The sequence below is a fragment of the Perognathus longimembris genome, chromosome 14 (genome assembly GCF_023159225.1).
Source record: "Perognathus longimembris pacificus isolate PPM17 chromosome 14, ASM2315922v1, whole genome shotgun sequence".
NCBI lineage: Eukaryota > Metazoa > Chordata > Mammalia > Rodentia > Heteromyidae > Perognathus > Perognathus longimembris.
Genome location: NC_063174.1, coordinates 9795764 through 9823232, shown reverse-complemented (window position 1 = coordinate 9823232; position 27469 = coordinate 9795764). Strand labels below are relative to the sequence as shown.

General features: G+C 40.0%; 1 protein-coding gene and 1 pseudogene across 2 annotated transcripts in view; one reads left to right on the top strand and one right to left on the bottom strand.

Moving 5' to 3' along the window:
• Positions 1 to 27469, bottom strand: part of LOC125363340 (protein only RNase P catalytic subunit) — a 110240-nt gene that overhangs the window by 37704 nt on the left and 45067 nt on the right. The window lies entirely within an intron of this gene.
• Positions 11468 to 14901, top strand: LOC125363567 (annotated as a pseudogene).

The window sequence follows — 27469 nt, the reverse complement described above, 5'->3', positions numbered from 1 at the left end:
AAGGCTGGGACATATATAGTGAGGATATAGCTTAGTGATAGAATGGTGACCTAGTTTAAACAAGCCTGGGTTCAATCAGCACTGTAAAACGTAATATTAAATTAGAATTAAGTAATTGACAGTGTTGAGGATAGAGGTGTGGTTCAAGTGATAGAGTGTCTAGCAAGTGTTAGGCCCTGGGCCCAAATTCCAATAATGTCAACAAAGTATCTTGACACTGTATTCATAACCTGACTTATGGAATTGAAACCCTTTTGTATAACTACATCTACATCTACATCATCTACATCATCATCATCATCATCATCATCATCATCATCATCATCATCACAGTATCTGGAAAAGAATAGATGATGAAATACAATAACTACCCCCATCTATTTGAATAGACAAATGGAAGAAGGCTGAAACTGCTGTTCCTCAATCTTTTTTTTTTGGTCAGCTTCCAACCCTCCTGATGGAGATTCATTGCCTTTGTATCACAACTGGTTCACCAGAGCATGACAAGCCTCTCTTATGGGGGCAATGTCTCTAAACCAGGAATTGTGTAAAAATGCTGCACAGCCAAAAATTCACTGGGCCTGGGATTTGTTATGGGCAGTGGAACACATGCTGGAAAGGACCTCACTCCTCATGGATTACTGTATTAGAGTGGTGGAATAGCACCTGTGCTATTCACCTTCATCTGAGAATGATGACACCAGTCTTGCTTAACCTCTAAAGCTGTGCAAGAGAAACCTGGAGCCTCTTGTCAAATATTATTCCAGAATAGGTTTTGGCTCAATTTAAGGAAAAACTGTTATTAAACAGAATGTGTAGAGATAAGGGTGTGCTATAAATGCATACCCATCAACTTTATCAGGGATTTATAAAGTGGAACCAGCAAAAAGTGGGGAGAGAGGGTACAGATAATGGTGAAGTTCAAAATGGTGACATTCTTAATTCTTGGAACCTATGAATGTGACCTTATTTTCCTACGCTAGCAAGTGAAATCTCCTAGTTGATATCATCCTAGAAGACTTGAGAGGGTACTACATCCATGACCTTGTAAGAGAGAGGAAAGACACAGACACAGAAGGTAGCTTGTTAACATGAAGACAAGAAAAAACAGCCAAGTGGACTGGTAAGACCTTCTAAATCTAAGAATCTCTTTGCAGGTCATTTCCTGCCTACTGGAAACAAAACAGAACAGAACAGCAGAGTCCCTATGGAAAGCTACTACTAAGGAAAGTTTTCTGCGATGTTTCCAGAAACTCACACCTTTACTCTTAATCAATAAAAAGAGATATATTGTGATAAGTAAGGAAGAAGGCACCCAGATTGGCTTATAAATCAACTAATGATGTTACAAAGTTCTGAGTATCAGAACAACTGGAAATCTATACACTAAGGAATGAAGTTAGATTTCCTACTTTATGCCACTTATAAAAATCAACTCAGATGGATCAAATAAGTAAATATGAAATTCTTAGAGGAAAAATTCTTTGTGACTTTGGACTAGGAGTTTTCTAATTACCCATTTATTTGATGACTCAATGAGCATTCATGAGTGTATTGTTCAGTCTCCATGTGTGTATTTCCTATAGTTTCTCTTGCTGTTGATTTTTCCCCCATTAAGGGAACTCTGCTGTATGCCAGTGGCTCACAACTGTTATCCTAGCTACTCAGAAGGTTGAGATCTGAGGATCATGACTCTAAGCCAGCCTAGGCAAGAAAGTCCGTGAGACTCTTATTTCCGATTAACTATCACAGGGCTGGGAATATGGCCTAGTGGCAAGAGTGCTTGCCTTGTATACCTGAAGCCCTGGGTTCGATTCCTCAACACCACATATATAGAAAATGGCCAGAAGTGGCACTGTGGCTCAAGTGGTAGAGTGCTATAGCCTTGAGCAAAAAGAAGCCAGGGACAGTGCTCAGGCCCTGAGTCCAAGGCCCAGGATTGGCAAAAAAAAAAAAAAAAAAAAAAAAAAAAAAGAACCAATTAACTATCACAAAGTCAGAAGTGGAGCTGTAGCTCAAGTGGTAGAGTGCCAGGCTTGAGTAAAAAAGCTCAAGGACAGCACCCAGGCCCTGAGTTCAAGCCTCTGGTAAACAAACAAAACCCCCAAAAGACACTGTTTCAAAAATATTTCATTCTCACTAGATAGAAGATAAAAAGAAGGCCCAAAACTCTGTATGTTTTGCTATATACTGTCTCAACATTATGGAAAGAAAATGAGAGTACTGAAAAAAAAAAAAAAGGCAGGAGTGGAAAGTCAGGTGTGTTGGCATATGAGAGGCTCAGGTGGGAGTATTGCTTAAGTTTACAATTTGGGCACCAGTAAGGAAAACAGACTTCATCTCCACAAAAAGAAAAGAGAGCTGGACATTGGTGGCTAACTGACTCCTGTAATTACTCAAGAGGATAATATTCTGAAAATCATGGTTCAAAGCAAGCCCAGGCAGAGAACCATCTCCAAACTAATCAGCAAAATGCGGAGCTGGAGAGGTAGCTCCAGTAGTAGAGTGCCAGCCAAGCCAGTGAGAAGCCCTGAGCATAAAAATGTAGAAGGTCACTAGAATGTTCAAAGGGCTATATTTGGTGAGAGTTTTTTCTAATTTCTCATTACTTTTTCTTCTTTGAAAGTTTATTTCTTTTAAATAAGCACATACTATTTTACAATTTAAAAGCTTTAAAAAGGCACAGGAGAAAAGGAAGAAGGGAGGGGAAAAGGGAGAGGGAAGGAGAGAGAGAAAAAAGGAAGGAAGAAAGAAAGAAAGAGAGAGAGAGAGGGAGGGAAGGAGGGAGGGAGGGAAGGAGGAAGAGAGAGAAAGGAAGAAAGGGAAGAGGGAAGGAGGGAGGGAAAAAGGAGGGAGAAAGAAAGAGAAAAAAGGCAGGCATTTTCACAAAGAGTTTGCTTGAATCACTTGACTTTTTAGAGCTGAGAGAGTCTTTAGCCATTATTGAGTATGGGTGTCTTGGTTTATAAATAAGGAAAATGGAATTAAAAAAGGAAGAGACCATATACATAGCCTCACAGACTTTCTTCATTGAACTGGCTTCAAACCTTGATTTTTAGATCTTAGCCTCCTGAGTAGCTAGGACTACAGGCATGAGCCACCTGCATGCAACTTCTTTGAGACTCTTATCTCCAATAAGCTACCACAAAGCTGAAAGTGGAGCTGAGGCTCAAGTGGGAGAGCGGTAGTCTTGAGCTTGTTTTCAAGCTCAGGGACAGTGCCCAGACACTGAGTTTAAGCCCAAGGACTAGTACAAATGAAAGGAAGGAAGGGGGCTGGGAATATGGCCTAGTGGCAAGAGTTGCTTGTCTCGTATACATGAAGCCCTGGGTTCGATTCCCCAGCACCACATATATAGAAAACAGCCAGAAGTGGCACTGTGACTCAAGTGGTAGAGTGCTAGCCTTGAGCAAAAAGAAGCCAGGGACAGTGCTTAGGCCCTGAGTCCAAGGCCCAGGACTGGCAAAAAAAAGAAAGGGAGGAAGGGATGAAAAAGGAGGGAGGGATGAAAGGAAAGAGGGAAGGAAAGAAGGAATACATAACCCTCTTCTAAAATAATATAAACTTCCTGGGGTTTAACATAATATAAACTACCTGTCATTTTTGCTTTTATCATTCTACTCCTACAACTGAATAACATGACTTCCCATAGAGCTATTTGAAAGAACACTTTTTTTTGTCTTATTTGAAAGCCAACAAAAAGAAACAAATGGATATTCTGATAAGTGATACACACTAAATAATGTGTCTTTTATCATAATCACTGTTAACAGTCTCAAAAATATACTGAGATGATGTACTAGTGATATTTTTTTTCTAGCTGACAATTACTTGTATACTTATTAATCTATAGAAAAGAATCATTCATCCTTTTGAAAGATATTCACTGAGCCATGTGGTAGCACAAGCTTATAACATCAGCACCTGGGAGACTGAGGCAGGAGGCTCCAGAGCTTCAGGCCAGTCTAGGTTACCTAACCATATTCTGTCTCAAAACAACACCTCCCGAAACAACAAAACAAAACAAAAAAAAGCCCTGAGAAGGGAAATGGATGGACTTAGAACAAACCAAGTTAAGTGAAGTTAACTGAGCTCGGAGAAACAAACAGCTAATGTTTTCTATATATGTGGAAGCTAGATCTAAAATACAACTGAGCATGCTAAATATACAGAGCTCAATGTATTTACACACAAGCTAACTAAAGGAGGGTATATGTACAGGGGGAATCCAAAGGCGTAACACTTCTGAGCAACTAAAGTACTGATTATTGAAATGAATACCAGGAAGTCAAAACATGTTTTGAGGGGCTAGTGAAGTGGGGGGCACAGAAAAAGAGGGAGGAAGAGTTAAATAAATGCAGTCATTGTATTCAATGTACACTATGTAAAAAAATGAACCATGTAACTTGTGGGTAGGGACAGGAAGGGAAAAATGAGAGAATGAAGGAAGGGTGATATTGACTAAGACGCATTTTCACCTGATTTATTGACTTGTAACCTCGTTGTACAACTATTTAATAATAGTAATAATTAGAAAATTTAAAAAAACCTGGAAAGACCAAACAGGTATGGAAACAACTTTTAAAATAATCTTCATAGTATTGCCCACTAAAAACGATCTACCAGTTCCCCTATGGCACCTGTGTCTATGAGAATGCAGTGAGAACATCCCACAACATGAAGCCTGCCGTGACTTTAATTTCCCCAAAAAACCTGGGAGGGACTGTCCTTCCTTCCTTCCTTCCTCCCTCCCTCCTTCCCTCCCTCCTTCCCTCCTTCCCTCCTTCCCTCCCTCCCTCCCTCCCTCCCTTCCTTCCTTCCTTCCTTCCTTCCTTCCTTCTTTCCTTCCTTTCCTTTCCTTTCCTTTCCTTTCCTTCCCTCCCACCCTCCCTTCCTTCCTTCTTTCCTTTCTTTTTTTTGCAGAAGCTTAGCAGGCATATCTTGGTATTCCAGCAGCAATCTAAATTTATTTCTCATTATCATTTTAGATGTTTCTAGTTAGTCACATGTGTTGACTGTTAAGATAATTGATACTGATCAACAAGAATGTCTTCCTGGGGCTGGGGATATAGCCTAGCGGCAAGAGTGCCTGCCTCGGATACACGAGGCCCTAGGTTCGATTCCCCAGCACCACATATACAGAAAACGGCCAGAAGCGGCGCTGTGGCTCAAGTGGCGGAGTGCTAGCCTTGAGCGGGAAGAAGCCAGGGACAGTGCTCAGGCCCTGAGTCCAAGGCCCAGGACTGGCCAAAAAAAAAAAGAATGTCTTCCTGTAAAATTCAGCCACTGTCAGAACACTCCCTCTTCTTGCCAATGGTGTTGTCTTCCCTGATTAAGACTTCTTTAGGGCTGATTCCTCCCCCCGCCACACACACACCCATTTGTTTGTGGTACCGGGTTTTGAATTTAGAACCTTGCACTTGATAGTACTCTACCAGTTGAGCTCTCCTCTAGCTCTCTCCACTCTAACCCTCTATGAGCTGATTAAGACTCATAACTATCACTGCTAACCGTTTCAAGAGTATATTGAGCAGATGTATTAGAGATTTTTTTTCTTTCAGATAATTACTCATATGATTCCTCTATAAAGAAAAATCATCCTTTTTAACTGAGCCAGGTGGTAGCACATATCTGTAATCTCAGCACTTAAAAGGTTAACACAGGAGGTAGGATTTTCCCAACATTAAAAACAAAACCAGAGCCAGGAGCCAATGCCCTTAATCCTAGCTACTAAGGAGACTGAGACTGAGGATCTTGATTGGAAGCCATCCCAGGCAGGAAAGTCTATGAGACCCTTAGCTTCAACTAACCACCAGAAGTGAAGCTGTAGGCTCAAGTGGTAGAACACTAGCTTTCACTGAAAAAGCTAAATGATAGTGCCCAGGCCCTGAGTTCAAGCCCCAATATCAGCCCCTGTAGCAGCGCCCCTTCAAAAGAAAGAAGGAAAGAAAAGAAACAAATTAAAGAGAAATTAAATTAAATTGCTGCAATGAACACAAGCATTTCTTTTACCCACGGTTTCACTTTGTGTGGTCTACAAATATTAAATGGAAACTTCCATAAATAAGCAATTCATAACTTTTTTTTTTGGCCAGTCCTGGGGCTTGGACTCAGGGCCTGAGCACCGTCCCTGGCTTCTTTTTGCTCAAGGCTAGCACTCTGCCACTTGCGCCACAGCGCCACTTCTGGCCATTTTCTATATATGTGGTGCTGGGGAATTGAACCCAGGGCCTCATGTATACGAGGCAAGCACTCTTGCCACTAGGCCATATCCTCAGCCCCTTCATAACTTTTATATTGTATGCTATGCTGGGTAGTATGGTGAAATCTCTAAAGACCAAAAGGAACACTGCCCATCAATAAATGGATCGTGTGTAGAAGCTTCTGAAGCAAAATGGAGCCTAAAGGGAGGTATCAAACAATCTGTAAGCCAGGTACTGGTGGCTCACATCTGTTAGCCTAGCTAGTAAAAAGGCTGAGCATATGAGGATTGTGGCTTGAAGCCAGCTCCAGCAGGAAAGTCTGTGAGATCTCCAATTAACCACCAAAAAAGCCAAAAGTGGAGGTGTGGCTCAAGCGGTAGAGCACTAGCCTTGACACCCAAGCCCCAAGTTCAAGGCCAACAAAAAAATTAAAAATACAAAAAAGTTATTTAGGTGTGAAAACACACTTTCAACCGACCATTCATTCGATAGTTTTTATGTACCCACTATGTAGCCAACACGGTGCTAGGTGTTAAGATTTCTAGAACAAAGAACAGTGTCTACTATCAAGAAGCTTAGACATACAGGAGAAGCCAAGTGCCTAGACCTAAGGACTTGGTGAGGATGCATGGGACAAGGTTAGGGAAGACCTCCTTGATAACAGACCTACCAAGCTCAGCCCTGAAGGTGAGAAGAAATTACCCAACCTAAAGCCATAGCACAGGTTTGAACAGGCTTGCTAGACTGTGAATAGTTGCTATTTCAAATTCATTTTAACACCTAATTAAAACAAATAAATGAAAATCACCAGTAACTTTCCCTTAATTTCTAAAGTTGCCTTTCTCTGTGTGCAGATGTGTGTGGAAAATTGGCAAGGCCCATCAAGAAAGAAAATAATAAGCGTTATTAAACTTAGGCTTTGGCATCAGAAACCCTGGGTGTGGATCCCAGCTCTGACATTATTATCTATGAATGTACTATAGACATTTCATGATTTTTCTAAATCTCAGTTTTTATATCTGTAAAATAAAAATAATACCTATATAAACCATTGTTAGGATTAAATGAAATATTTATGCAGTACTCAGGAGAAATATTGGTATATGTAAACATTCTGTTGTTCTTTTGTTAAGACAGTAATCCAAACTGGTCTCCAAACTCATGACCTTCCTGCTTTAGCCTCTCAGGAGCTAGGATTTTATAGGTATGCACCGCCATGCCCACTCTCTTTTTCCTTTTTCCTGGGCCCTGAACTCAGGGCCTGAGCACTGTCCCTGGCTTATTTTTGCTCAAGGCTAGCACTCTGCCACTTGAGCCACAGCATCACTTCTGGCCATTTTCTGTATATGCGGTGCTGGGGCTTCATGTACTCAAGGCAAGCACTCTTGCCACTAGGGCCATATCCCCAGCCCCTCTCTTTTTCCTTTTAACTATCATTTATTAACAATTTTACATGGTCAGGTACTGGTGGCTCTACTTGTAATCCTCCCTCTCTCTCTCTCTCTCTCTCTCTCCTTTTGCCAGTTCTGGGGCTTTAACTCAGGGCCTGAGCACTGTCCTTTTTTTGCTCAAGGGTAGCATTCTACCACTTGAGCCACAGGGCCATTTCTAGCTTTGTTACTGTTTATGTGGTGCTGAGGAATCGAACCCAGTGCTTCATGCATGCTAGGCAAGCACTCTACCACTAAGACACATTCCCAGCCCCCCTCAATTCTTTATCTCCAAAATAACCAGCAAAGAATTGGACTGAAACGGTGGCTCAAGTAGTACACTATCAGCTGAGCAAGCAAAATGAGCATGGGTGAGATCCTGAGTTCAAACTGTTAAGAGAAAAAAAAGACAATAAAAGGGGGAGGTGGCGAAAATCATACATATGCCAACAGCCTTATGGGTTTGAAGCTATCCCAGACCACTTCAAGAAACCATGTCCTGGGGCTGGGAATATGGCCTAGTGGTAAAGTGCTCGCCTCATATACATGAAGCCCTGGATTTGATTCCTCAGCACCACATATATAGAAAAAGCCAGAAGTGGAGCTGTGGTGCAAGTGGTAGAAGAAGCCAGGGACAGTGCTCCCGCCCTAAGTCCACGCCCCAGGGCTGGCAACAAAAACAAACAAACAACAACAACAAAAAAGAAACCAACTAAAAGAAAACAAAACCATTTAATTGGAAATACTACAAAATCTTAATATTTCTGAACAATTGAACAGAAAGACTAATTTGAACTACAAGAAAATCTAAAAATAAAGGTTACTTATAGTTTCTATGCATATTAGCACAGCTCACATGTTGATCATACTGTTTTCTTTTCTATGGCAGAGGATAGAGATTATGCTCCTTTTACTTTTGTACTATTTATTCATTTAAGCTGTACTGAGGTTTGACCTCAGGGCCTTACACTTGCTAGGCAGGAACTAAACTATCTATCCTTTGAGTTATACCCTACTCTTTTTTTTTTTTTCAAGAGGGGCTGGGTTTTGAACCTGCAGCCTGGAGCACACTGGGCAAAGGTTCTACTACTGAGCTACATACTTTTGACTAAACCAGAAATCTTAAAAAAGAACAATCTCAAAAAGTACTTGATGAATAAGATGATTAGAATGTTTAGATTCATGTAGTTGCAGGTAAGTGAACAGAAACTAAATACATTTAATATCTTTTTAGCATAGCAATATCTCTCCAAAGGTACTAAAATCATAATGATTAAAGTATGATGCATTTAAAAAAGTGAACAGTATTTGTAAGAAAGATTTTTTTCGTGACTAGGAAGGCAACAGTCTTGACATACACCTTCAACTTGAATATAGAAAATTAAATGTCTGGGCTTGTGGTCTCAGTGACCTATTTCTTTTTTCAGTAGAAACAAACAAACAAACATTCTTCCTTACTTCTTTAACAATCTCCCAGCACTACTTTCCAGTAACATGACCATGTGACATGAATATCATCTTTAACAAAGGCTAAAAGCAAGTTAAAAAAGAAAAAAAAAAGTAAGTAGGATACTGCCTCAAGATACAAGCTGTTCATATGCAGGAAGTTTTTTTGTGGTTATCAGATAAAAAGAGATAATGATGCCATTTGTGACACATAAAGCTCAAGGTAGCTATACATAAGAAACACATATTTAGTGTTCAGATTTAATGAACCAATCAAAGAAATAATCCTTGAGATAGGATTGGACTATGTAGCCTAGGCTGGTCTTGAAATCGTGATCTTTCTGTATCAGCCTGTGCTGGGACTACAGGTATGCCCCACCATGCTCATGATTTATTTTCAAAGCAGAACTTTCCGTTGTTATCACCTCACAATAATAACAAATGGATCGATTCTATCAAAAGAATATTTTTAGATCAAAATCTGGATGTTATTAGTAGCATGATCAAATCAAATTGAGTAAAGCTTACACTTATATTAACATACAATTTTCTTGTTCTTGCAGACTAATCCTAAGCATCTGATTATCTAAAATTATTTTAAATGTATTCTAAAAGACATCTAGATAGCACTAGAAATAATTTTTGACAATATTTTATGGCTTCTCATACAACCAGAGAGAATAGTAATTGACACCTTTAAAAGTTCAGAAGAGGGCTGGAAGTGTGGCTTAGTGGTAGAGTGCTTGCCTTGCATGCATGCAGCCCTGGATTCAATTCCTCAGTACCACATAAACAGAAAAACCCAGAAGTGGTACTGTGGCTCAAGTAGTAGCGCGCTAGCCTTGAGCACACAAAGGCTCAAGGACAGTGCCCAGGTCCTGAGTTAAAAGCTCTAGGACAGGGGCTGGGGATATGGCCTAGTGGCAAAAGAGGTTGCCTCGTATACATGAGGCCCTGGGTTCGATTCCCCAGCACCACATATACAGAAAACGGCCAGAAGTGGCGCTGTGGCTCAAGTGGCAGAGTGCTTGCCTTGAGCAAAAGGAAGCCAGGGACAGTGCTCAGGCCCTGAGTCCAAGGCCTAGTACTGGCCAAAAAAAAAAAAAAAAAAAAGCTCCAGGACTGACCAAAAATGTCGCCCTAGAAAATACAAGGCCCTGAGTTAAATCTTTGTTACTTCCAACATAAGACATAGTCTGAAATTTTTCAATAAAATTAATTTTCAATTAACTTAAAAAGTAACATGAGGAAAACAATAGGTCTATTTAATTTCTAAGATGGCACAGTGGTAAAGAAATCCTTTCTACTATGAAATATTAGAACATCCTCATCTCCAAACAGAGTAGCAAGAATGAGAGTTTAAATCTTTAAGTTGGTTGCCAAGAAAGAGATTGGGTAGGGCAATAAAGACAGTAGAGTTGCCCACTACTGGAGGAGTTAAGCAAGAGATACACAGTTTAGTAGCTAGACCTGCATTCCTATTTTCAGACCATGCCATATACCAAGGAAAATCTGTACTGGAGTTTCCTTAATTTTTTGTTTTGCTTTTTTACCAGTCGTGGGGCTTGAACTCAGGGCCTGAGCACTGTCCCTGGCTTCTTTTTTTTGCTCAAGGCTAGCACTTTGCCTCTTGAGCCACAGCACCAATTCTGGCCTTTTCTACATATGTGGTGCTGGGGAATCAAACCCAGGGTTTCATTTATATGAGGCAAGCTCTCTTGCCACTAGGCCATATTCCCAGCCCTGGAGTTTCCTTGAATAGCAGATCTTAAGAACTTGATTTGATAGGTTGAAGGGGAGAGGAAGGACATGAGTATAAGTAATCTTATGGCACAAGGCTGAGAGTGCATAATAAAAATTCCAGTGGAGGACTGGAGTATAGCTTAATGGTGGTAGGGCATTTGCCTAGCACCACAAAAATTTTAAAAAGATGCTGAGTGCTGGATGCTCACACTTGTAATCCTGGCTACTCCAGATGCTGAGATCTGAAGATCAAGGTGAGAAGCTAGCTAGCCTGAAAAGAAAAATCTAAGAGATTCTCATCACTAAGAGTATAAACTGGGAAGTGGAGAGGAGGCCCTGAATTCAAGTTCTGGTATTAGCCAAATAATAAACAAATAAATAAATGAAAGAGAGAGAAGATTAAAAAGAAGAAAAGTCAATGGATATGCAAAGAAAGAAATCAGCAGAAAAGCAAAACAAAGAAACAATGGGAAATATATCCTCCATCCCCTCCAATAAAAAAACCCTCTGCTTAAAAAAAAAAAACATCTGCTTGTCTTTTTATGTAAAACACATAAAAAGTAGCTTCCACCTACAATGTGTTTATAATCTTCTTAAAGAGAATTCTTACACATTTGGAGCAATTGTCAAAGAATCCCAAGCAAAATGATTTGCACTTTTGCAAATGAAAAAGTGGTCACTGCAAATGGTAAGGTACTAGGGCAGAGCACCATTTTCACTAGTTGAACTCAACCAGTGGGAAATACAGGTATAACTAACAAAATTAATGCCAAATAATCACAAATCTGAGTATGGAAAAAAAAAAAGTTCTCAAGCATTTCAAACCACAGAAAGGGTAACTTCTTTTCTTTGCATTTCTGCTGAGTCTAAAAATAAGCCTTACTATTTTCCATGTACTATTTTCAAAAGCTCAGTTTTACAAAAACTAACATTACCCAATACATAATACTGAAAGCCAACATGGTATATGACCCTTCTTTTTGTTGGTAGCTTGTGCTATCAGCTTATCTAAGACACAGTATTAGGAACGCTCCTCAAGACTGATCATCTTCCATAGTTCCCTGAACCCTTCTTACTCCACTTGTTAAGGAAACAGAAAGGGAAAATCAAAATTAATACACTATCCTCCAAAACAGGCAACCTTCCCACAAGATTATTTCTTGGGAAAAAAATATCACAAGGTGACTGTTAAAACTGTGACATTCAATGATAGAAACAAATACTGCTTGATTTTGAAAATAGAGTAAAAGTAGATTTTAAAAAAAAACACATTTCGGGCTGAGGATATGGCCTAGTGGCAAGAGAGCTTGCCTCGTATACATGAGGCCCTGGGTTCAATTCCCCAGCACCACATAAATAGAAAACGGCCAGAAGTGGTGCTGTGGCTCAAGTGGCAGAGTGCTAGCCTTGAGCAAAAAGAAGCCAGGGACCAAGAAAGAAAGATCAAAGGTGGGGGGGCGGGTAAGAAGCCAAATCTTATGAGTTGTTCTCAACTGATTAATGTCACAGTGATAACCACGTGATGGACATTAAAATAAAATTGCTAAACAAAATACTTGGAAACAATGAAGAATTTGGTATACCTATATGTTTTTTTAAATATATGTATAACCATGGGACTGCTATAGTTTGAAGAGTTTTCACTTTCAAGTTCTTATTTTAGTAAAAGACTTATACTCAAATCATTATATATTTTGGCAGGGTTATTTTGGTTCATTTCAAGAGAAGAGAAACTGTTGTTTCAATATATCCTACAGGTGTAAACTCAATAAAAATGCTTATTATCTCTTTTCTAAGTAGATAACATTTTCAAGAAGATTTACTAGTATTACATCACATAATAATGTGTAGCTCTTTCTCTAGAAAGAGGTAACTGGAAAGTTTATATTTATGTTAATTCTATCACTTCATAGAATAAATATTGTACATATTCTAAGTATTTATGGTTTAGATAAAATTAAACATTAAATTTTTAAGTTGAGTTTGCAAAGCTTTTGCAAGCTTCTTTTTTAGATTAAAGAAATAGTACTGGGAGGGGCTGGGAATATGGCCTAGTGGCAGGAGTGCTTGCCTTGTATACATGAAGACCTGGGTTCCATTCCCCAGCACCACATAAATAGAAAACAGCCAGAAGTGGTGCTGTGGCTCAAGTGGTAGAGTGCTAGCCTTGAGCAAAAAGAAGCCAGGGACAGTGCTCAGGCCCTGAGTCCAAGGCCCAGGACTGGCAAAAAAAAAAATAGAAAGAAAGAAAGAAAAGAAACAGTTCCGGGGGGGGGGGGGGGAGAGAGAGATATGGAGGGGGTGATTTTGATTAAAGCACATTATACAATACATAGAAATGTTACAATGAAATACTCCCTTATATAATTAATAAATGCTAGTACAAATATTTGTAAAATTGCAAATAATAAGGAATGTAAGACCTATGCTAAAAAAAAAAAAAAAAGAGTTCTGTCTCAGTCCACTTGTATTTCTATATGCAGACACTGGGTAATGCCAGTCTGGGGGCTGGGAATTTCAAGATTAAGGTAAGGGGGGGGGGCGGTTATGGGAGGGCTCTGGCCTGGGGTATGGGCTCGCGTCGTATTCTGGGGCTGGAGCCCGGACTACGACGGCGGAGGGGGTTGGACTTTTTATTAGGCCAAGGTGGACGGAGGCTGGAGGTGAGGAGAAGGCGGTGAGGCGGCTCGGGACGTGGAGGCGCCTGGGCCCGGGGTCGGGCTGGGGTTGGGCAGCCGAGGCGCGCGGCAGCCGAAGAGCACGAACTGCTTCGCCCGGGCGCAGGAGGACGAATGGCGGCGGTGGAACAAGACCCTGCTCACCTTCGTGGCTGCGGCCGCCGTGGGTATGCTGGGGGCCTCCTACGCCGCCGTGCTCCTCTATCGGCTCTACTGCCAGACCACAGGACTTGGTGGATCAGCAGTGGTGGGGCATGCATCAGACCAGATTGAAAACATGGTGCCTGTTAAGGACCGGATCATTAAGGTGACCTTCAGTGCAGATGTGCACGCCAGTCTCCAATGGAACGTCAGACCTCAGCAAACAGAAATATATGTGGTACCAGGAGAGACTGCACTAGCATTTTATAGAGCTAAGAATTCTACTGACAAACCAATAATTGGAATTTCTACATACAATGTTGTACCGTTTGAAGCTGGGCAGTTTTTCAATAAAATCCAGTGCTTCTGTTTTGAAGAACAAAGGCTTAATCCCCAAGAGGAAGTAGATAGGCCAGTTTTTTTTTTTACATTGATCCAGAATTTGCCGAAGACCCAAGAATGATGAACGTAGATATCATCACCCTTTCTTATACTTTTTTTTGAAGCAAAGGAAGGGCAAAAATTGCCACTTCCAGGCTATAATTGAAGTAACAACCAAGACCTGCTTCAAATTTGTGATTTTTGAAAAATCATGTGTCCTGCCTTCTCTCAAGAGAAATATTCTACAATCATGTAAATTGAAGCTCCTATTATTAAATGGTTCTGACTTTCTTTTTCCCTAACTCATCCCACTTAAAACCAACAAGTTCAGCTTGTACCATAAGAAACCTACATGCTAGGAAGAATAAATGACTGTTTAATAAGACTGACAGTATTAAAAGGGACTGCTTTATACTATATATATGTATGTATGTATGAGTTTGATAGTCCAGCTTAATTTTATAGTTGCTTTTTCAATTAGTAACCCTTCATACTTCTAGCATTGAATCTGAAAAACTTTTAAAGAATTTATGCTCCAGATTGATTAGGCCAGAGACCAGAACTTCTGGCTGCATTTATTGCTATCTCCAAAATATTTTTCTGCTCATTTTCTTCACTGTTAACCCTCACTATTTTAAATACTCCAAGTGAAGAGAGCGGAATCACTGAGGACTCATAGGTTTTTTTTTTTTTAATTATTTGGAAATTATGGTAGTGTTATTGAAATAAAATGCAGGAATTATGTGATGTTGTGTTAGCATTTACCTTCACATTTCCAACTCTTAATACTAAAACACAAGGATGGGATTGTGAACATGTGTCAATGTAAAAGTTCTTTTGAAAACAAAACTGTAAAACAAAGATTATTAAATTATTTTAATAGTAAAAAAAAAAGATTAAGGTAACAGTAGGTTCAGTATCTGGTGAAAACCCCAATCCATTTCCAAGAGACACCTTGCAATGCTGTGTCTTCTTTGCAGAAGAGACAAAAGAGGAAAGAAGCAAAAACTAACTTCCTTAAGTGTGCAAATCTCTTGAGAGCAGGGCTTTCATGGCTTAATCAGCTCCTGAAGCTCTTGATACTGCTACACTGGGGATTATATGTCAAGATGAGTTTTGGAGAGTACAAACATTCAGAGTTTAGCAAATGCCACTGTAATTATTTAATGTCAAAGGTAATTCTAATACTGAGATTCATACAAATATCTCTTTAAGTGATTACTATCCAGCAGGGATAATGGATATACACACACATACACTCGCACACACTATACACACACACATACACATATATAAAAATTCTTTATTTTTTTTGCCAGGCCTGGGGCTTGAACTCAGGGCCTGGGCACTGTCCCTGAGTCTCTTTGTGCTCAAGGCTAGCATTCTACCACTTGAGCACAGCCCAACTTCTGGCTTGTTCCGAGTAGTTCATTAGAGATAGAGTCTCATGGACTTTTCTGCCCCAGCTGGCTTCAAACTGTGATCCTCTGATCTCCGCCTCCTGAAAAGCTAGGATTATACATGTGAGCCACCGGCACCCAGCTAGCACACTGTATTTTTAGCCAGTCTTTAAAAAAAAAACTGCAATAAGGGGCTGGGGATACGGCCTAGTGGCAAGAGAGCTTGCCTCGTATACATGAGGCCCTGGGTTCGATTCCCCAGCACCACATATACAGAAAACGGCCAGAAGTGGCGCTGTGGCTCAAGTGGCAGAGTGCTAGCCTTGAGCAAAAAGGAAGCCAGGGACAGTGCTCAGGCCATGAGTCCAAGGCCCAGGACTGGCCAAAAAAAAAAAAAAAAAAAAACTGCAATAAAATTATAGTTGTAAGTTTTAAAAATAATGTCTGGCACTGCTATGGATATGGATCTAAGGTAGAAAAATCAGCTTATTCATTTTCCCAAAAAGTATTAAGGACATGTGTCCTATTAGCAAGTTTACTCACCAATTTCATGGCATTTGTGATGCTGAGTTACCAGGGACACCTTCAGAGGCCCCATGCTCATACACACTTCTGATGGCTTTTCTGCCAATTCTTACACAATCCCCTCACCTAGCCTTGCCCCTTGAAGGGTTTCCATAGGAGGAATAATGGCACTTTCCCTGAACTTTGTTCTGTTTAATCTTACAATCACATGAGTCTCTTTCACATTAATGAGTCTTATGATAGAAATAGCTCACTGGAAGATATACCAGAATCAGATCTGTTTTTGAACTCCTCCCCTCTCCAAAGTTTTGACCTCTTTTTTCTTACCCTATCCCCAAGCCACCTCCTTTGAGAACTTCTTTAGGTAAAGAGATGTTTAAAATGGGAGTATGGAGGACCAGAAATGCACAATGCCTATGTGTATCTGATCATACAAAATAATATTTACCAAAATGAACTCCAGGAAGTGAAACCAACAGGTTTTTCTTTTTTGCTGTCTTTTTTTTCTTTCCTTTTTGTTCTATTTGTCTTGGGGAATGTAACAGGAAGCATGAAAATGGAAGGACAAAGGGTGAACAAATGCAGCAATGGTACTCACTGGATACTATGTTGAAAATGAACTACATGTTATGGGTGGGGATAGGAAGGAAAAACTGGGAGCAAGGGAAGGAGTGACACTGTCTCAAAAAAATGTACTCTTACCTGACTTACGTTGCTATAACCCTTCTATACATCACCTTTCTATAACAAAATTTTAAAAAGAAATAAAAAAGGAAAAAAATAAAATAAAATGGGAGTGTGGGATGTTTAGGAACAATATAGGGTAAATGAAAGTATGAAGCCCTTGGTCTTAAGTGATCATATTACATCTTCCAGTGTGTTGACAGAATTTATAGCAAAGTAAATACCTACAGACTGAGAGATGGTGGTTCAGGCCTGTAATATTAGCTACTCAGGAGGCTGAAATCTGAGGATCACTGTTCAAAGCCAGCCCAGGCAAGAAAGTTCATGAGACTATCTCTAATTAAACATCAAAAGGCTGGACGTAGAGCTGTGGCTCAAGTTGTAACACTATCTTTGAGTAAAAAAGCTGAGGGAGAGTCCAGGTCTTGAGTTCAAGCCCATGAAAAGCACAAAAAACAAGAGATCACATTATACATATCTTAAACCTTTTGTTTCCATCAGCTTTTTTCCCTCTAGGCCTTCTTGTATTAACCTTGTTTTCTTTTCTTTTCTTTTTTGCCAGTCCGGGCCTTGGACTCAGGGCCTGAGCACTGTCCCTGGCTTCTTTTTGCTCAAGGCTATCACTCTGCCACTTGATCCACAGCACCACTTCTGGCCATTTTCTATATACGTGGTGCTGGGGAATTGAACCCAGGGCTTCATGTATATGAGGCAAGCACTCTCGCCACTAGGCCATATTCCCAGCCCCTTATTTTCTTTTAAATTTGTTTTATTTACTGTATTATGTATATTACTATAACCATTTATCCAGAAAAAGAAGTCTGAACTGTTGCAAATCAAACACACACAAAATTTACAGCATTTCTAAGAAAAGCTTAGGTAAATTTACCACTTACTTTGGAATCATTACTTACCTTATTGACTTAACAACGTGTGTGTGTGTGTGTGTGTGTGTGTGTGTGTGTGTGTGTGTGTGTGTGTGTAGTTAACATGGGATTACATTTTTTCCCCTGGTCCTGGGGCTTTAACTCAGGGCTTGGGCTCTGTCCCTGAGCCTCTCTGTGCTCAAGGGTAGTTCTACCACCTAAGCCACAACTCCACTTTCAGCTCTTCCCGTATATGTGGTATTGAGGAATTGAACCAAGGGCTTTATGCATGCTAGGCAAGCACTCTACACTAAGCCACATTTTCAGCTCCAGCATTACATTTTCATAGGTGGCTTCTACCTACCACATTCCCAAGGAAGGTGTTTTAAAATATTGTCATAGAAGCAAAATAAACACAATAATGATTCACAAAGATAATTTCACCACACCCCAAATATTTATCACACAGATACATTAAGACAAGGAATCAACTTGCTATTAAGATTTTACCAGAGATAACAGGTACAGGAGCTTGGCAATTTATTCTTAACAAGACACCTGGTCATTTGACTAATGTAATCTGGGAATTTTCCATTCAAATATTATGCAAAGTGCAGCTTTCTGGGACATGTGGAAAGAAAGGAATATAAAGTCAAACTCATTATAGAAACTAGTCAGGTAGAGTTCACGTCTATAATCCTAGCTTCTTGGGAAGCTGAGATCAGGAGAATCAAAGTTTAAGGAGAGCCCCTGCAAAAAGTCTGTGAGATGCCATCTCACTCAATAAACAATCTGGGTGTGAGGGCACTCATCTATCATTCTAGCTATATAGGAAGCCTAGGTAGGCAGACTTTGGTCTAAACTGGCCCAAGCAAAAACTGAGACCCTATCTGAAAAACAAGTAAAGAAAAAGGAGCTGGAGGTATGACTCAAGTGGTAGAATGCCTCCCTGGTAACCATAAGACCCTTAGTTCAAACCTCATTTCCACCCTCCAACACTTACCCAAAACAACAACAACAAAATTAACTAATTCTATGGCTTCATTCAACTTCCTACTCACTGCCCTTGATCACTTCACTAGAAACTCAACTGATAGTTCATCATTTGCTTCATTAGCAGCTGGTACATAAAAGACTAACTCTACTCAGACAACAGTGGCTCACAACTGTAATCCTAGTTACTCAGAAGGCTGAGATCTGAGGATCAGAATTCAAAGCCAGCCAGGGAAGGAAAAGCCCATGAGACTCTTAGCTCCAAGTAACTATCCAAAAAGCCAGAAATGGAGCTGTGGCTCAAGTAGTAGAGTGCTAGTCTTGATCAAAGCAGCTCAGGCACAGTGCCCAGGCCCTAAATTCAAGACCTAAGACCAACAAAAGGAAGGAAGGGAAAAAAAAGAACAATTCTAAGTGGTATAGACAGACTCACAGCAGGTTAGATGACAGAAATAGAAATCTGAGCACATGATGGAGGCAAGTAGTCAGACTGACAGGTTTGGCCTAGGACAATGTGACTTCCCTGAGTTACTGTTACAAAAGATAAATATTAGAAAGAAAACAACAAGAACCACTCCTTGTGTTCTTCAGTGAATTCTGTACTTGTGTCCACTAATATTTATTTCCTCAAATCACTTATATCACCTTTAAGTAGGCAGATATAATTTTCAAAATAAAGAATCATGATTTGATTTACTTTTTTCCTAGGTAATGAGCTTATAGATTAAAAACCTCTTGGGCTAGGGATGTTGCTCAGTAGTAGGGTGTTTTCCAAGCATGAAAGGGCCTTGGGTTCCTCTCCAGCATCATAAATACAAACAAAAAAAATACAAATAAACAACAAAAACATCTTAAATATTAATAAAATAGAATTTAAGTGATGCTGTCAGATCAGCTATTCTAAGATATACAATTCAAGTTTATCATTTCCACGAACTGTTTACTTTCTTAGGATTCAGATCCCATGACTCCACACTAATAATGGTTTATTTAGATGTTTTAAATCTTCTAAGGAGAAAAATGTCATTTCATTGCTTTTGGTAGTCAATTGAACTGTTTTTAGTCTCAGGTTTATCCCAATGAACACTTTCACCTTGGGCTCCTTCATTTATTTATTTGAAAGTAATTAGTGGTATTTGGTTATACCACTGTTATGGCAACTTTAGCTACTTTAAATCATAATAATGTTAATAAAACTCTTTAATAACATAAACTATTGGTCAAGGAAACCTAACTTCTCTTTTGAAAACAGAAGTGTATCATTCTTAGGAGCAAGCTCCAGTTCCCTAAAATGAGTTTCATACAGATAGCTTAAAAATAAAAAATAGATTTCCGGTCACTTCCTGTCTAACACCAGTGCTGGATGGTAGATGCCATGGATCCAGGTTTAGAACAGAACAAAGCCTCAAGTGCAATCTACACTGTCAAATATGATAGCTATCAGACACAAATCACATGTGTTCAAATGTAAATTTAACAAAAACATTTAGTTCCTCACATGCTTTTGCACAATAGCACTATAAAGCCAGTGGCTATGGTGTTAGTTAGGGCAGATAGAAAAAAATTCTGTTGTGTAGAATCTGGATTGCTCTAGATTGCTGAGTGGATACAGAAGAGTACAGTTACCCTGGAGAAGCTGAGCCATAGCCAAGCCAGCCGCCCTGCCAGATGTCTTGCTTAAACAACGCCTAGTGTCATTTAAATTATCATGTGATATCACAATGTGCCTTGGCTAAATCAGAGCAAGTTGAGTCCCAGATATGAGTTGGAAAAATTGGCTCCAGTTAACCTTGGTTAGGTCTCAGTCATTTGCCTGTCATTCTTCATGATTTTTTTCCAGCTTTAGCTATACCATTAAATAATTGTTATGCTGAGAAATCATCAGAATAATTAGAAATGTAGATGCGGGGGAACTGTTCCTGAAGGTTAGTTATTTGCTGTTTTGTCCCGATGACAACAGGGCCTGGATCCATAGAATATGCGCAGTTTCCGGGTCTTCAGCACTTGGCTTGCAGGTGGAACTATTTCATTTCTCTTTTGCTAAGATTTGTGGTTAGCTCATGGTTTGAGTTAATCAGGTTAGCACTGTTATTTGAGTGGAGGCAAGTATGTACTTTATTATCATCCACTATTACAAAACAGGCTTGGGGCTGTAAGTAGAATGCTTACTTAGCAAACACAAGGCCCTGAGTTCATTCACCAGCTCTCAGAGGTGTTCACACACACACATACTACAAAATAAGAATTCTACTCTAAGAATCATTTTTTTTAATGATTTGATGTCTATAATTGCTTGTTTCTGTAAAGCAGTAGGAATGCACTCCTCAAAAACCACTCTATGTAACAGTGAGTCTCAAGAATGTGTTCCCAGATCTTACAGCAGCAGCCTTCCCAGGGTTTTATTAAAAATGCAAATTCTCAGCCCCAACCCAACCTTCGCCATCAGGAGCTGGATGCAGGCCCGGCCCTCCACGTGTTCTGATACTGCTCAACTTTGAGAGTCAACATTCTACTGTGTGGCAGAAATATTTGTGTTAAAGTTTGTACCATTCAAAACTTTAATTTCTTGGAACTGGGAATATGGCCTAGTGGCAAGAGTGCTTGCCTCATATACAGGAAGCCCTAGGTTCAATTCCCCAGCACCATATATACAGCAAACGGCCAGAAGTGGCGCTGTGGCTCAAGTGGCAGAGTGCTAGCCTTGAGCAGAAAGAAGCCAGGGACAGTGCTCAGGCCCTGAGTCCAAGGCCCAGGACTGGCAAAAAAACAAAACAAAAAAACACCAAAACTTCAATTCCTTGAATTATTTTATTTTTTCTTTAAATTTCTTCTTTGAAGATTTTAATTTATTCTTTAAATATGTGGGATGCTTTTTTTTTAAAGAAAGAAGAGTAATAAAACTTAGAAAAAGTGAAGTTCATTTCCCCAACACTTAATTTTAAGTACATAATTATTTCCAGATTGTCTTGTGAAACATATACATGCATAACAATTTTTGTAATACATCTTAAACAAAATGGGATCACCCTGTAAATTTTGTTTCTTTTTTTTTTTTTCAGTAGTAGAAATTGAATTCAGGACTCTACTCATGCGAGGCAAGCACTCTACCACTGAACTATATATATCCATAGCACTTTTCATTTTATTTTGAGACAGATCCTAAGTTAAGTTGCTCATATTGACCTTGTATGTTGGATCTTCCTATTCTATCTAGCCTTAGTATCTGAGATGAACAATTAATTATGTGCCACCACGATTATCTTACATTTTATTTCAATTTGTTTTCTTCATGCATCATAGGTATCTTTCTGTGTCAGTAATGTAAATTTACCTCCAGTATTCAACTGGCTTCTGTGAGTCCCAATTTTTGCTATACAAAGATGCAATGAAAATTTGTATACATTTTGTGCGTATTTATATATTTGTGCAAATACTTCTGCAGAATAGATTTCTAGAAGAGGAATTGCTATATCAGTCAGTATATGTTTTGAGTACAATATCAAACTGATTCTATAACACGGAACTTACATTACCACTTACAAAATAAGACAGTGTTTGGCTACTGTTTTCTAAATGTAAAGCTGGGCATGGTGGTACACACATATAATCAATCCCAATACTCCAGGAGGATCATGAGCTAGAGGCCAGCCATGGCAACATGGTGAGTTTCAGGCCAGCCTCAGCAACACTGCAACTCTGCCTCAAAACAAATAAACCATAACATCTTTCTGTGCCTGTGTGTCAGTCCTGAGGCTTGAATTCAGGGCCTGGGCACTGTCCCTTAGTTCTTTTATTCAAGGCTACCTCTCTATCACTTGAGCCACAACTCTACTTCCGGCTTTTTGGTAGTTTTACTGCAACTAAGAGTTTCATGGAAGCCAGGTGGTAGGGGCTCATACCTGTAATTTTAGGGGGCTGAGATCTGAGGATCACAGTTCAAGCAGGAAAATTTGTGGGACTCTTATCTCCATAAACTACTCAGATAAGCCAGAAGTGGTACTGTGGCTCAAGTGGTAAAATGCTAGCATTGAGCACAAAGAGGCTCAAAGACAGCGATCTCAAACCTCCAGAGTAGCTAAGATTACAGGCATGAGCCACCAGCACCTGATTAATAACATCTTTTAGATAACAAAATACACTCTGAGGATACTTCACTCATATGAATGTTTATATGTAACTTTCATGTAAATGAATTTCTGAATAAACAATAACACTTAAAATCACATTGTAGGGAGAACTTTCTAAAATGCATTATAATCTTTTTTTTTTTTTTTTTTTTTTTTTTTTGGCCAGTTCCAGGGCTTGGGACGCAGGGCCTGAGCACTGGGCCTGGCTTCTTTTTGTTCAAGGCTAGCACTCTATCTCTTGAGCCACAGCACCACTTCCAGCTTGAGGAATCGAACCTAGGGCTTCATGCATGCTAGGCAACACTCTACCATTAAGCCACATTCCCAGCCTCTGCATTATAGTCATCATTATAAAATAGAATATAATCATTACAGTTTAGGACTTCCTTTACATTTCCAAATTTTCCCTCCAAAATTTTAATTTGTCTACTTCTAAAATGGAACTAAGATTGTTAGGCTTTTATCACTTTGAACATGATCTATTATAATCTACTTTCTTTTTCTTTTTACTAGTACTGCATTTGAAATTTGCTTGGTACTTTACCACTTGAACCATGTTTATAGTGTAGCCTCCTGCCCAGGCTGGCTTGAATCTTACTTTCCAGATCTCAGCTCTTGAGTAGCAAGGATCATAGGTGTGAACCACCAACACGTGGCTACTTTCTATCTTCTTATAACAGCTCTTCTATTTCAACTTGGGCAATCTCTTCTCCCTGTTGAAAGTTCAATTGCTTCTAGCAGAAAGCCTGTCCTCGCATCTTTATCTCATGTATGCACACTGCTGCTGCCACAGACTGCTGGGGACTGGAGAGCTGTCTGAAAGAGTAGAAAGGTTCTAAAGCAAAAGCCTGAAGTCGCCAGTAAGTGGTGAAGTTGAGTAGATCTCTTATTTCTCCAGTTGTAAAAGGGAGGTACTGTCCAGCTAACAGGATTCTGTGTGTGCCAGTCCTGAAGCTTGAACCTGGGTTCTGGGTGCTGTCCCTGAGCTTTCTTGCTCAATGGTAGTGCTCTACCACTTGAGCCACAGTTCCACTTCTAGAATTTCTGGAGCTTAATGAAAGATAAGTCTCATGAACTTTCCTCCCTGGAGTGGGTTCAAACCACAATCCTCAGATCTCAACCTCCTGAGTTGTGAGGATTACAGGAGTGAGCCACTGGTGCCCTGGCCTCATAGGCTCAAGTGTTAAATGCAAAAATAAATATAAGGGGGAGGAAGGAATGAGAGAGGAGGTAACAAACAGTACAAGAAATGTATCCAATGCCTAACATATGAAACTGTAACCTCTCTCTGTACATTAGTTTGACAATAAAAATTTAAAAAACAAAAATATAAAGAGCTTGGTACACAGAAGATACTCAATAACTAGTTGGTACTATCATTATATTCATCATTATTACTAACACTATTATTATCATCATAAGGTTTTTAGCATTGATTTTTACTTTCACAGGCCTTTTTGGCTTTTAAACTATGTTTCTTATGTCCCAAATTGCAACAGGTCTGTTTTCCATAACAGCGTACTTTGTTTTCATTTATTTTATGGGTGTTAACTTGTGGATTTTTTTTTCCTAAGACAAGGTCTCATTGTGCAGCCCAGGCTGGTCTTGAGCTCATGAACCTCCTACCTCATCTTCCAGAGTGCTAGGATTACAGGATTGTGTTTGTGCTACCACATCCAGACCCCTATTTTGTTTTTAAGCATTCTTTTATTTACTAACTTTTTGGGGGTGGTGGTGTGGGGATCAAACCCAGGGCTTTGTTCATACTATGCATGAGCATACATCCCCAGCTCTGGGATGGTGCCATAACTCAGGAGATAGTGTTTACCCAGAGAAGAAATAATTACAGGGAAGAATATTTAAAAGGAAGCACAGCAGCAATTCCAAGAGGCATATAGTCTTTTTTTTTTTTTTGGCCAGTTCTGGCGCTTGGACTCAGGGCCTGAGCACTGTCCCTGGCTTCTTTTTGCTCAAGGCTAGCACTCTGCCACTTGAGCCACAGCGCCCCCTCTGGCCATTTTCTATATATGTGGTGCTGGGGAATCCAACCCTGGGCTTCATGTATACGAGGCGAGCACTCTTGCCACTAGGCCATATTCCCAGCCCAGGCATATAGTCTTACCTTTGTAATCTCTTGAAAGAAATGTTGATTTGTAAATTACTGGCTATACAGAATGGAAATCTTAATGATTTAGGTCTTTATGTCCTGAGTCAGAGGATGTGATTAGGCTGCCACGCCATATGGCCTGGGCTGGACACCCTGCCTCCTCATGGTCCAGGGCTGGGCCCCTCCTCCCTCACAGCCTGTGCAGCCTCGTAATAATGTTGCAGTCCCAGAGGGAGGTAGTGTGCTCTGTGCCACACGTCAACATTTTTGAATGGAAGACACTTGAATCCTTATCTGTACTAAAAATAAACTTGTAAAACATAAAAAATAAGAAATTCCACTGCCAACATTTAACATTTGTTCTTCTTTTTTATTTTTTTGGCCAGTCCTGGGCCTTGGACTCCGGGCCTGAGCACTGTCCCTGGCTTCTTTCCGCTCAAGGCTAGCACTCCGCCACTTGAGCCACAGCGCCGCTTCTGGCCGTTTTCTGTATATGTGGTGCTGGGGAATCGAACCTAGGGCCTCGTGTATCCGAGGCAGGCACTCTTGCCACTAGGCTATATCCCCAGCCCCACATTTGTTCTTCTTAAAATGATAAGGAAGCTGGGTGCTGGTGGCTCTGAAGATCATGGTTCAAAGCCAGCCTGGGCAGAAAAGCCCCCGTGAGATTCTTATCTCCTATAAACTACTCAAAAAAGCTGGAAGTGGTGCTGTGGCTCAAGTGGTAGAGTGCTAGCCTTGAGCACTAAAACGCCCATGGACAGCACACCCAGGCCCTGGGTTCAAGCCACAGGACCGCGGGGGTGGGGGATGATAAAGAAGGTATGAGTTTCCTTGTTACTTTCATATTATTGAGAGAATTTCCAAGCACAACTGATGACAAACTTCTGAACATTTCTATTCTGCGCTAAAACAATATACTCATGATTGTATACACACTCACAAATACTAACCACAGTTTATTGTGTCTCAGGTGCTTTATGTATTGAAACATTTACAAGAGGCTACATAAATCGACAGAGAGAAATAAAATGACTTTGAGTGGCAGGAAAAAAATAAAGAGAATGAGAACTCTGTGCCAAGCAAATGCTCTGGCAAATGACCTTCAATGGCTAATCCTCTCGCCTCCACTTTTCTCTCACTGTAGTAAAAAGGAACTACAAGATGGCAATCAAAATGAATTTTGCAGTTTCCACCCAACTACTTTCCATTCAATGCCCCAAGCACGCTATAAGAATGAAAGCATTCAGTGCAGATGTCTGGCCATAATTCTTTCAAATTACATTATAAGTTTTCATTCTGCAGATGCCATTTTAACCAATTCTCAGCTACAAAAAATAAGGAGCAGCATTTTTTTAAACTTTATTTTTAGGAGCAGCATTTTGGGCAGCCAGCAAGATTAACTAAAATGATGTACTCCTCCCCCCCCCCCACTCTATTAGAGGAGCTTATGAACACTGGATATCCAAAATGCAGACCACAAAAGGAATAGGAACAAAAGCACAAGGAATGAACCATGGGGAGGCATGTGGGTGGGGGAGACAATGAGAGAAAATGCAGTACAAGCAGCTTTCTACTTTATGCCCTTTTCTTTTCTAAGTGAAAAGTTAGTATGCTGTCCCTGTCCCTTCAAAGCAGTTTCATGTCGCCTATTATTAGTGTTTTAATAATTGAAAAGAAAAACTCATTTTAAGAAAGTTGTGAAAGTATGTGTAAAGTATGAGTGACAGAGACTTGTAGAATTCCCTCCAAAATCATCCTAGGAACAACAAGAAACAAAAGTACAAACTCTTGCTAGGCAGGCACACATCTAGAATTCCACGTTTTCAGAAGGGGGAAATTGGGAGGCACACAGTCGGAGGCCAATCTAGGAAAATGTTGAGGAGATTTCATTTCACCCTTTAGGCTGGCATGATGATGTGAGACCACCATCCTAGGGATGTGAGAAGTATAAACAGGAGATTGCAGGCCAGGCTGTCCAAGGCTAAAACTCAAGGCCCTATTTGAAATAAAACTAAAGCAAAAAGGGCTGTGGGCTTGGCTCAAGTAGTAGAGCATTTGACTAGCAAGGTGCAAAGCTCTGACTTCAGGCTACAGTAATCCCCCTGCCCCCCACTCCAAAAGAAAAGTATTAGCTTTTTCCACATAAAACTACAATGAAGGAACTAGATCTCAAAAATGAACAAAAATCAAGCAATAAATCAATAAAATATAATGTAATATAAAATAAATCTAGCCAACAACTGTTTGTACTGCCATGTTGAAACTCCTTTTGGCTCCTGGGCTAGCTAGACTTAACAGTGATAACAAGCAAGATATCACCAATGTCAGTGTGATGGCCATTTGAAAATGTTCATTTTTCTTTTGAGCACATTGTAAGACTGTTTCCTCAGTCCTACTGAACTCTGATATGCTAGGTAATTTGCATAAACTCTTTGTAAAGAAGGGTATCATGTCAGAGCAGAGCTTTACACGGTAGAATATCCCTTCTCACTTTCCTTTTCCCATTTCATTTATTCTAGGTGCTAGAATAAGAAAGAATGGGAACACAAACGACCATATAGGAAAACACAAAATAAATTTTGTTGTGGTTGGTGGGGTTTTTTTGGTTTTTGCGATATAGTCTTACTAAAAGTAGTCTGGAACTTCCTTTGTAGCCCAGGCTAGCCTTAAACTCATGATCTTCCTGCTTTAGATTATAGATACTGTGCCACCACCAGAGGCTTCATTGTTTTTTTCTTTTTA